The sequence below is a fragment of the Beta vulgaris genome, chromosome 8, assembly GCF_026745355.1.
Source record: "Beta vulgaris subsp. vulgaris cultivar EL10 chromosome 8, EL10.2, whole genome shotgun sequence".
NCBI classification, from domain to species: Eukaryota; Viridiplantae; Streptophyta; class Magnoliopsida; order Caryophyllales; family Amaranthaceae; genus Beta; species Beta vulgaris.
In genome coordinates, this window is record NC_079209.1 from 49,045,550 (window position 1) to 49,058,707 (window position 13,158).

Genomic DNA, 13,158 nt, shown 5'->3' on the forward strand with positions numbered 1-13,158 from the left:
ATTTGCAAAGCTTTCTTGTGGAATGGTGGTCATTTCATAATCTGGTGTTGTTGGCTGGGAACAAGTGTGTACTTATCAAGCAGCAGGGGGACTTGGTTTCAAGAATATCTTGTTGTGGAATGTGGCTAGTTTGGCTAAATCTGTGTGGGCAATAGAAACTAAACAAGAATGTGTTTGGATAAAATAGGTGGATGCAGTGTATTTGAAAGGGGCTGATTGGTGGACCTATGCTCATAAGGCTAGTTCAAGCTGTTATTGGAGGAGAATTTGTGCCGTTAAAGAACAAATTAAGCAAGTGTATACACAGGGTGAATTTAATAGCATGAGTAGCTACTATATTAAATATAAACAATTACATGATATTCAGGGTAGGATCTTAATATGATTCTACAATCATGCGACGCTATGATCCGATCCACTCGTTAAAAAATCATAAAGTAATTTTACATATTATATTTCTCTTATTAGTTTTTGGGTGCATCTTACTTCAATCTTATAATATTGAAAAACTAGCACCATACGCTAATGAAATGAGTCATTATTAATATGTGTAAATTTTTAACAAGAGGTTATCAGCATATTCTAGCATTATTGTTTCTATTTTACTCGATTGTAGGATCTTACGATCATACGATCCGATTCACTGATTCGATCCTACCAACTCCTACAATCTAAAGTAGGATCCTAATTTTAATAATAACATTGAATTGCGCTACTAAAGAATATTCAACGAAACTGCTAGAAAATCTAGTTGTCTAAAAGGACACAAGTCACTTATCGTAGAAATATAAAAATTGTCATAATGCACGTTTGGTACATGACAAAAAAAATAGTTCAATATACCTTGAAGCAGACATGTATTTACAAATACATAAACCCTACACAACTATATTATATATTCTATGATGAATAAAGAAAACACATGCAACGGTACGCCTTATCCAAAAAGGATAAATTGAAAATCAGTATATGAATGTATATAGAATTAGTCTAAACAATCTTTCGCTCTCTTAATGTCAGCTGCACCATCATTTCTTAGTCTTTGCTGCTTTGCATTCAACGAATCAACGGCATTCTCATCGTAAATGCGTCTGCCGCCTAACCTTGTTTACTTGGTAAATGATAATAAAATCTGCATGTCGTTATGTGAACAACTCAATAATTTTTTTGAAAGCGAGTTGTCAAGTAGACAGCCTGCAAGCAGCGAAAATTCTATAATTTAAAGGGTGATTGTTTTCGATGTCAAAAAAAAAAAAAAAAAAAAAAACAAAAACAAAAAGGTGATTGTTTGGGCCCAATAATGCCCGGTGGGCCACTACATGCCCCGAAACTCTTCGCCAGCGTGGCAATCCTCCAGTGGGACCCACCCATCTTAAATTTTGTGTCAGCATGGCAGAGACATTCTTCACACATTTCAATACCTATAAATATGGGGCAGATCCCCATTTATTGAGGTAATAACTTCTAGACAAACTACTTCACAGATCCCAATCAATACACATCAACTGACTTGATCGTCAGAGGGGCGATCCCGGATTCACACCCGGGGTAGTCTAACTCTCGTCCTGTTCAGGTCTCCCAGCCATCTTCGAGTATCCGGCCTCCATTAACCCTAATCTCGATCCATCCCGCATAATACAAGTTTTTACCCGAAACAGTGATAATTGGGTTTAAGAGATACAAACAAGCTAAGACTCTCAAGTAATCGATTCAAAAGCCGAATACTAACTCCTATATCCACCATCCCTTGAACCTCACCACACATCTCTAGCTAAAGAAAATAAATAATCTTCTTGTTTTCTTCATCTTCCCCTTCTTAGCCCTACTCTCTCATGCCATTGAACTCGACTTTTGTGTTGGAGACCTTAGTCTGCCTAGGGGACCACAAGGCTATGCTTGTAAGAATCCTGCTACAGTCACAACATATGATTTTGTTTACACTGATTTTCGTGGTGAAAAAGTTACCACAAAAATTTTTAGAAACAATGTGACTCTAGCATCAGCTAATGCATATCCAGCATTAAATGGCTTGGGAATCTCTATGGGAAGGTTAGAGTTCGGCGTAGGAGGAGTTATCCCACTACACTCCCACTATACATCTGAAGTTATTATCATGATACGCGGTACAATCATTGCAGGTTTTATTGACACAAAGAATAGAGCATATAATTATAAAAGGTTAGAGGTTGGTGACGTCATGATCTTCCCACAAACCATGCTTCACTTCCAGGTTGACATTGGTAATACTGCTGCTACCGCATTGGTTAGCCTAAATGGGGCAAATCCAAGATTTTAACTCGCTACTCCATCGTTATTTGCTGGCAATTTACCTGCTCAAATAGGCAAACAAATCACACTTTTAAGCCATGATGAAGTAATGAGCGAGGTTGAAGAGAGCTTTCGGCACAACTTGATATCATTGTGCTATATATAACATGGCACCAATTTTATTTTAAATTATGTTAAGCATGATGTATTCACACTCCAATAAATTTGACACATTTAAAAAAATCGTACTCCTAGGAATTACTTGGAGCTTTTTATAAGTGTGGTAAGTAAATGGATTTTTGGTTTTATATTGATGGTTGAACTCGAGAATAGAATCTCTCTATAAACTATGCTTTTTTGTTATTCCTACTTTGAATCTTGATACTATTTAAATTTATAGAGAATCTTTTAAATTCTTTCAATAAATGTTAAAATAATTTAGTCATGTGGGGGTCTTATTTGACTCGACTTAATGACTACTTTATTAATATTCAATCATTATATTTTATACTAATATATAATGAAATATATTTAAGATCAAAGAAGTGCATTGACAAACGTGTACAATTAAAGTAAGAACAGAAAATACAGATGGAGTACATTGACAAATTTCCTTTTAGGGTATTTTGATATGTGCTAAATTAAATTTACCGAAATAAATAGATTATTGAAACATTGGGATAATTGAAGGAAAGTGTTAGTCTTGTATAAACACTAGATCAACTACAAGAAGGGGGTGAATTGCAATTGGGGAGGTTTTCGAACTTTTTGCGGATAATATAATTTGAAAGCTAAAGAAGAGAAAAGACAATAAGGAAGAACACAATAGGAAGATCCTTTTAACAAGGTTCTCTTCCTCAAAACCTTAGGAAAAAATCTTGCTCTTTTATTTATAATAGTTATTAAAACTTATTATAAATCAATCCTCACTTAGTTCCTCTAGGAACCAGTTCCCAGTCACCTTGTTCCTCCTGAAAACGTGACTTTCCTTACTTGAACTCACTAGAAGTCTTCTCTTTCTCTCTTCTCTTTCTCTTTCTCTTTTTATCTCTCTTCAATACAAGATTTATTTCTCTCAACCTACACTCGAAAAAGTATTACAATAATTGCTTGAAGAGTAATAACCGAAAATAAACTTTCACATAAAATATTACAATTAATCTGGAAAGTCTGAGTTTATTCTCGTTAATTGTTGAGCTATATATAGAAGATCACGGCAGCTCCTAATTTTTCTCCACTAAGTAGTGATGGGTGTTAGAAGTGACCCATGATCTAACCGTTGTTGGAGCCACATTATCCACGATCTTCTCCAACTAACTCCATATTCAAATCCATGTACAATCAGCCATTACTTTCATATTCAGCGTGAAGTTTGTTGTTGAGGCTGAATATTTGGGAGTTAGTTAGATCTCTTGGATTCAAGGTACTAACTGGTCAAACAGTTTCCAGTGTCCTGGATTCTAGGAGCTGATTGATCAGTCAGTTTCCAGTCTCCCTGGAATCTAGGAACTGTAGCCTGATGTGCGTTTCCTTCATTATAGCCCGATTTGTTATTGGTTTTCTTCAACAGTTTAATTCTTTTACTCTTGTAGAATAACAACAAACACATACTCCAACAAATATCATGGAAATTATTTTATTTAAAATAATAATCCATGTTATTAGATTAATTCAAATTAAAGTATTTTATAACACATAACATTTCAAGCATAGGAATTAATTTATTTAAATAACTTGACTAGGTTAAACTTATAACCATTTCTCCACATGTTATAATTAAATAAATTACTCACAAGATAATAATGTAAAATAAATTTTAAATTACACAATTAATTTCCTAGACTCAATAACATTATTTGTCATCATTAAAACCGTGAATACAACATAAAGAAAATAAATTTTGGTAATAAACATGTCAAGTCTCATTTGGTTTGAATTCTTAAATTGGATTATTGTCATAATCTCCAATGCACTTTTAAGACTATTAACATCTTAGATTACATATCATAATATATGATTAAAAATTGGCGACTCTAGTTTAATATATTTTTGTTTTGTTTTTTTTGTGCTGAAGGGGAAAGCTTAAACCTTAAATTTAATATAGACAAAGGGTTCCAAACTATACCGATTGACATTGATGATTATTCAAGTTAAGCTTTTTGTTTGATTATCAACCAAGTATTCTTGCAATATTACATATTACATTCCCTTTTTCTCGTGGCTTGAGCGCTTCGAGATGATTTAGATTTGTGCATATACTCCTTCCGTTTCAAATTATAAGGCATGTAAACCACTTTTACGCATGTTAAGAATTTAGTTAGTTTTAGTTAGATTTGCATAGGTAATAAGAATTGACATCAAATATTGTGTTGATAATAGAAAATAACCTATAATCTTATCTTGATAGTATAAAATTGCATTTAATTTTACATTGGTAATGTAAAACGCCTTATATTGTGAAACAAATTTTTTCAGCTTAAATGCCTTATAATTTAAAACAGAGGGAGTAAGATCTATCATTTAATAGATCCATATCATCTTTTCAACGATTAAACCTTCGATTTCTAACATCCAAAATCAATATAATAATTTCTAACCATTTTAATGCCGATTGATGAAATGATTGTCTTCAACTGAAGTATTCTATATAATTCATGAAGGAATGAAAATCAATAATAGTCATTTACATCTTACTAATTTGTGTTCGTAGCCTCTTTGTAATTCCTTTTCTCCATCATTACTACCCTAAATATTTTATCGTACAGTTTCAATTATTCGATCTATTGTCATACCAATTTAATTAAAGATCATAAGTCAGTGTTAGGAAATCGGGTGTTGTAGTTTGATTAATGCGGAACAGAAAATCAATGAAATAATAAAGTTGAGAAAACTATAAAGATGAACAGACAAAGAACACACGGATTTACGTGGTTCAGTCATATTTGACCTAAGTCCACAGGTGGGGGATTGGAGCTTCTTCACTATAGTGGAGAAAAATCAGAGAGAATAATACAAGGAGTCCTAAATTTTAGAGGCTAAAAGTGTTTCATAAGTTGTGTGTAAATAATGAACACTAAGATGTCCTTTTATAGCATAAGGAACCCCGCACAAAAAACCCTAGAATATACTCCGCACAAAACCCTAAAAAGAAAAACTGATTCGGAACTTATCTTCAAAACCGCGAGTCGCAGTGGCTACCGCGAGTTGCGGTATGCTCTCGGCAGTCATTCGTAAAACGGGCGTAACTTTCTCGTTTCTCATCGGAATTGATGGGCATATGACCTATCGTTGGAAAGCTCTTTGAACAAGTTATGACCTCCAATTATAATCACATGGAAATCATTTATAGATTGAAAGATATGTGCATTCAAAGTTAGCCTTATGCCATTCACAAGATTTCAAGTCATAATTAACAATCTCCACCTTGACTTGAAACCGAACAAACAAGGTAACTTCACCTTGAACCAAAAATGATGCTCAAACAAACACCATATAACCTCCACCTTAAACAAAATTCCATAAACCTACCCATTGTAGGCAATCCAAAATACAGACATCTTCTATGATTGTGTACCGATGCGTCTTCGAACACAAAAATCCGTATACAAAACCATCACATGGCCTAGATCGAGAGTATAAAGTCACCAACGCTATCATGCTTCATTAAATTGACCAAACTCTCTTCAACCACTTCTTCATCTCAACAACAAACTCAAAGACAATTCTAGAAATCAAATGACAACAATTTAGAAAATTGCAATTGTACTTAATAAACACAAAAGTACCAAATTTGAGATAAGAAATAGCATGACTAGAACAAAATCTAATGCATAACCAAGATCGCTACTTTATTATAAACTCAAAAACAATCTATCATAGACTCCAAAATAAAATCCACACAGTTTCTCGTTTTACCAAGAGATCTCAAGAGGGCACCAGTCATGAAGAGATCGTAGAAACCGCAGCCCCAAATCTTGTAACCCTAAAGTGCAAGATCATCATCAGAAATAGCGTTGGCAATATTTGCAGATCGATCCTCATTGGACCTTTCTCCATTTTTCTTCTTTAATTTCCAACACTCAGATTTAATATGACCCTTTACATGACAATAGTTACAGATTTTGCCAGAATTCTTTCCACCATGAACAACCAAAGCATTTGTGTGAGCAGAATTATTAGATTTATTAACCAATTTAGTGTCAATTAAATCTCTCTGAGTTAAGGCCTCCTTAACATACTGCAAACTCAAATCATATCATCTTTACCATATAATAAGGTATCTCGAAAGTGCTCTACGAAGTGGTAAAGAACACAACAACCTAATAGCCATATCCTCATCATCGATCTCAACATCGATGTTTTGCAAATCCATAATTATAGAGAAGAATTCATCTAAATGAGAATCAAGCGGTTTACCTTCTACTAGACGAAGATCATGAAGTCTAGATTTTAGTAGTAGACGGTTAGTCACAGATTTTGTCATATAAAATGACTCCAACTTTAACCACAAACCCGCAGCAGTTGTCTCTTTGGCAACCTCTCAAAACTTCATTAGAAAGACTTAAACGAATCGCTGAGAGTGCCTTCAAATCTATCTCCTCCCACTTCTCATCCTCATACCCGAAGGCTTTTTGGATGCACCTTCAGAGCCTTGTGACAACCACTTTGAACCAGGATGGCTTTCATCTTTAATTGCCATAGGCCAAAATTTACTTGCCTATCAAATTTCTCAATATCGAATTTTATTGACATAATAAAAAAAAATCAAACTTTTTCTATAAACACCTAAGATCAACCTAGCTCTTGATACTACCCATTTGTTAGGAAATTGGGGGTTGTAGTTTGATTAATGCGGAACAGAAAATCAATGAAATAATAAAGTTGAGAAAACTATAAAGATGAACTGACAAAGAACACAAGAATTTACGTGGTTCAGTCAAATTTGACCTACATCCACAGGTGGGGGATTGGAGCTTCTTCACTATAATGGAGAAAAATCAAAGAGAATAATACAAGGAATCCTAAATTCTAGAGGCTAAAAGTGTTTCATAAGTTGTGTGTAAATAATGAACACTAAGATGTCCTTTTATAGCATAAGAAACCCAGCACAAAAAACCCTAAAATATACTCCGCACAAAACCCTAAAAAGAAAAACTGATTCGAAACTTATCTTCAAAACCGCGAGTCGCGGTATGCTCTCGGCAGTCATTCGTAAAACGGGAGTAACTTTCTCGTTTCTCGTCAGAATTGGGCATATGACCTATCGTTGGAAAGCTCTTTGAACAAGCTATCACCTCCAATTTGAATCACATCAAAATCATTTATAAATTGAAAGATATGTGCATTCAAAGTTAGCCTTATGACATTCACAAGATTTCAAGTCATAATTAACAGTCAGAAACTTTATTCAATAAAAAAGAAGTTGTGCATTGCATGATATTGAAAAGTATTTAAGATTAAAACTATGAAGTATACAAACCTTATTTGCCACCGTAAGTCAATATCTCGTGAAAAGATAATGAAATAAATTAGTAAATTAGTAAATAGTAAACTAAGTGCATAATATATAGGGGTCGTTTGGTTGAAGTTGGGAAGTATAGCTTCCCTTGAATTTGCATTGCCCATGAAATTTCATTTCTTAGGAAGTACATTCTTTTTTGGTTCTTGGCCTTAAATATATCTCGTTTCATATTTTTAAAATTATAATGATTGAACATTAATAAAATACTCATTGAGATGAATCAAACATAGCCACACTTGATTATATATTTCTCATCTATTAAAAAAAAAATTAAAAGATTTTCTCTTATTGTGAATAGTATCATGATTCCAAATGCGATGAACAAATTAAAAATAAATCGAATGAATAATACAATTTTCATATTCCAGTTGTTGGGCCACATGTAATGCAACAGTCATTCAGGTATCAAAATTGCTTGCTCGACTCCCTCTCTTACTCACCCATTCTATGCATATGAAGCCATTTTCTTCTTTAAAAGGCATTCCAAAAAACTGTTGGTTTGTGAAAGACCATTTATAGGATTTTTGTACAAGGTCTTGTGAAATGATAAAATAGAGACAATCTCAAGTCGTCTTTAGTCCTAACACTCCAAGGAGAATCATAAAATTGATGACAAAGCCATTAGGAGTGAAAAGTTCTTTCTCCATAGATAATTATCTAGATTGCCCTAAGAAGATGCATGGTTGGAGAACCTCATCAGTCATCACCACTCAATAAAGATATCACAAACAAAATCCTAGCTAACATCCAGTCTTGAAAAATCGTCAATCTTTCTTCGATTGGCAAGTTAATCCTTGTTGGAGATTTAGAGTATAAAGTTAGTTTATTTCATGATGTATTATTTGATTTACTTGGTTATGGTGTTGTTACTCAAATGATACATGTAGTATACAATGCAATTTAGTATGAAGAGCAATGTTTGTGTGGCTATGAAGTGCTTGCAAGCCTCGCACAAGCCTCGCACAAGCTTCGCAAGATCTGCTCGCTCAAGCACAAGGAGTGAGGCAGAGTGTTGGTCGCACCTCGCGACGCTGCGCGATCGCCAAGCAGGGGGGAGAAAGCTGCTCGCGACTCGCGAGCCTGGTCGCGCCTCGCGACAGTGCTCAGTCGCGCCTCGCGACGCTGATCGCGATTCACGACTTCTCTCTGGTTTCATTGCTCTTTGCGTGATTTCGCGTGATTTGACAGTTTGTCAATGTACTGTTTCGGTTTTTCTGAAATAACATACCATTGTTATAAATATGAGATCTCTCATGTGATGAAAAAAAGTTGAGAAAACTACTTCTCTCTCTTGCATAAAAACTCTAAAGATTAAATTTAAGAGATTGATCATCTTTACAAAGTCTCACAAATTCATTCTCAATTGATAGTGTTCATAGTAAGCGTGACCACTATTGTTTTCTTCTTTGTATCTCGAAAGTGAATTCCGTGAACCCCGTGCTTTACGATTAGGGTCGGAATATTACTTTTTGGAAAGTGATCCAAGCCTAGAAGATTGTTCATCTTGTGACCCTTGTTCATTTCGTAATTTATTCTAACAATCCAAAAGTAATATTTTACAAGATGACTACAATTCGTGAAATGTCTGCAAATTTTCACAAACTTGACAAGTTCAAAGGTGTTGGATTTAGAAGATGGCAAAAGAAGATGCATTTTCTTCTCACTTCGTTAAATGTGGCGTATGTTTTGAGCACTCCCAAACCGAGGAAGTGGAAAATGAAACTGTGGAAGAAATTCGAAGGAGTAACAAATGGGAGAATGATGACTATATATGTCGTGGCCACATCCTTAACAGTATGTCCAATAATTTGTTTGATATTTATCAATTTGTTGAATCCGCTAAAATTCTTTGGAATTAACTAGAAAGTAAATACATGGCCGAATATGCTTCTAGTAAGAAGTTTCTTGTTAGTAATTTCAATGCCTTTAAAATGGTAGACTCTAGGCCGGTAATGGAGCAATTCCATGAAATTCAAAGAATTTTAGGAAGTTTTAAGCAACACAACATTGATATGGATGAGACCTTTGTTGTTTCCTCAATAATTGACAAATTACCACCCGGTTGGAAAGATGTTAGAAATTCTCTTAAGCATAAGAAAGATGATATGAATGTTGAACAATTGGGTGCTCATCTTCGGATTGAAGAGGCATTCGGGTCCAAGATGGACAAAAGGATGTAATCCTAATCCTTCTACCGTTAACATGGTGGAGGATGGTAAGTCAAAGGAGTCTTCTAATCCTAAGAAGAGGGCTAACAATTTCACCAAAGGCAACAATTGGAAGAAGCCTAAGTTTGGTGGAGGTGCTCAACGAGGTTGTTGGGAATGTGGCAAGCCCGGTCATTTTAAGAAGGATTGCACCATTTGGAAAAGAAGATGAACAAAAAGAATGGTGGGAATGGCGAGTCAAGCCAAACCCATGCCAAGCAAGGTATGAGTACACAAGTTTCACTTAATTCAAATCTGAATTTTGTGTGTATGATTTCTGAAATCTTTTGTGTACAGGATGATTGTTCATGGTGGATCGATTCGGGAGCATCAAGACATGTATGCAAGGAGCGGTCTCTATTAAGACTTTCAAGGAGGTTGAGAATGGAGAAGTTCTTTACATGGGCAATGATTCTACGGCTAAAGTTCTAGGTGTAGGACAAGTAGAATTAGTGTTTAGTTCCGGAAAGCCTCTTATTTTAAGAGATGTATGTATGCTCCGGAACTTAGAGAAAATTTAGTCTCGGTGCTACCTTGAATCGATTAGGATTTAAAATGGTTTTGAAGCTGATAAATTCATATTATCTAAGGGTGGAACATTTGTAGGACTTGGTTATCTTTGTAATAGTATGTTTAAACTTAGTATTTCAAATGCTTTGAAAGATACTTTGTTTGTTGTTAATGACAATTCTTCTCTATGGCATAATCGACTTGGTCATGTTAATTAAAGAAGTTTTTTCAATGTCTAAACATGATTTGATTCCTCTTTTGATCCAAGTATAGAGAAGTGTAGACATGCATGTTAACAAAGATAACTAGAAAATCTTTTCCAAACAATGTGGAAAAGGATACTTCATTGCTTGATTTGGTGCATAGTGATTTATGTGATTTCCATAGCACTCCTTCCTTAGGGAACAAGAAATACATGATAACTTTTATTGATGATTATTCTCGGTTTTGTTATGTATACTTGTTGTTTACTAAGGATGAAGCCCTTGATAAGTTTAAGATCTATAAAAATGAAGTTGAATTGCAACTAAGTGACAAACTTAAAAGATTTAGAACCGATAGGGGTGGTGAATTCTATGACCCAAGTTATTTTCAATCAACTGGCATTATACATGAAAACCAGCGGCTATACACCACAACAAAATGGTATAGCCAAAGAAAGAATCGAACTTTGCAAGAAATGGTAAATTCGATGTTACCTATTCAGGTTTAAGTGATGGTTTTTGGGGTGAAGCTATGTTAACAGCTTGTCATATTTTAAACCGAGTTCCAATGAAAAAGAACAAGGTTACCCCATATGAAATTTGGTATAAAAGAAAACCAAACTTGATTTACCTCAAAGTTTGGGGATGTCGGGCCATTGTAAAAGTGCCGGAACCCAAACGTAAAAAGTTGGGTGAAAGGGGAGTTGAGTGTATCTTTATAGGGTATGCTCTTCATAGCAAAGCCTATAGGTTCTATGTTATACAATAAAATGACTTTTGGTCAATTCACACAATTGTGGAGTCAAGAGATGCAATATTTGATGAAAATAGATATTCATCAATTCCTAGACCAAAGACATTACTCCTAATACCAATGTTCAAGAAGTTGATCAATCAAACATGGATCAAGGAGTTGAACTTGATCAAACTAACATTGATCAAGAAGTTGATGAACAAGCTCTTGATGAGAATGTTGCATCAACATCATCACAACCTAGGAGAAGCAAAAGGGCGAGAAAAGAGAAATCTTTTGTCCCAGACTTTCATGTATACTTGGTTGAAGGATCAAGGAGCTTCATAGTGACTAAGTTCCCATATATATTTAATGTAGAAGAGGATCCTTTAACGTTTAATGAGGCTATGAGGTCTCAAGATGCCGCTTTTTGGAAAGAGGCAATTGATGATGAGATGTATTCCATCATGGGAAATAACACTTGAGTTCTAGCTGATTTACCTCCTAAGTGTAAACCAATTGGGTGTAAATGGATTTTCAAAAAGAAAATGAAAGTGGATGGAACAATTGATAAGTTCAAAGCCCGTCTTGTGGCTCAAGGTTTTTCACAAAAACCGGGCATTGATTATTTTGATACATATGCCCCGGTTGCTAGAATCTCCACTATAAGGTTATTAATAGCTCTTGCGGCTATTCATAAGCTTGTGATCCATCAAATGGATGTCAAGACAACTTTCTTGAATGGAGAACTAGAAGAAGAGGTTTTCATGCGACAACCGGAAGGGTTTGTTGTGAAAGGTCAATAGCACAAAGTGTGCAAATTAATTAGATCTTTATATGGGCTAAAACAAGCACCAAAGCAATGGCATCAAAAGTTTGATGAGGTAGTGTTGTCTAATGGATTCAAGTTGAATAATTCAGACAAGTGTGTGTATAGCAAATTTGATGACAACGGTAATGGTGTCATGATTTGCTTATATGTAGATGACATGTTGATTTTGGAACGGATTTGTCACAAGTTGAATGGACAAAATCCTTTCTATCTTCACAATTCTCCATGAAAGATTTGGGAGAGGCGGATGTCATCTTAGGTATAAGAATTAAGAGAGACAATGGAAAATTGACCTTGTCACAATCTTATTACATTGATGAGAAAGTGCTCAAGAAATTTAATGTTAGTGATTGCTCTCTTGTTTCAACTCCTATGGACCCAAGTGAAAAATTGTTGCCTAATGATGGTAATGCCGTGTCTCAACTTGAGTATGCGACGGTTATAGGATGTTTGATGTATGCTATGACGAGTATTAGGCCGGATATCGCATTTGCGGTAGGGAAATTAAGTAGATATACTAGTAATCCTAGTATGGAATATTGGCAAGCTATTCGTCAGGTAATAAAGTATTTGAGGAAAACCATGGATTATGGTTTGTCCTACAGTGGATATCCTTCGGTTTTAAAAGGGTATTCAGATGCGAGTTGGATCTCCAATAGAGAAGATCATTCCTCCACAAGTGGATGGGTATTCCTCCTTGGGGGAGGTGCAATATCTTGGGCATCCAGGAAACAAACTTGCATTGCAGATTCTTCAATGATTTCTGAGTTTATCGCTCTGTCATCGGCAAGCAAAGAAGCCGAGTGGTTAAGGAATCTCATGTTTGAGATACCTTTGTTGCAAAAACCATTATTACCTATTGTTATACATTGTGATAGTGATGC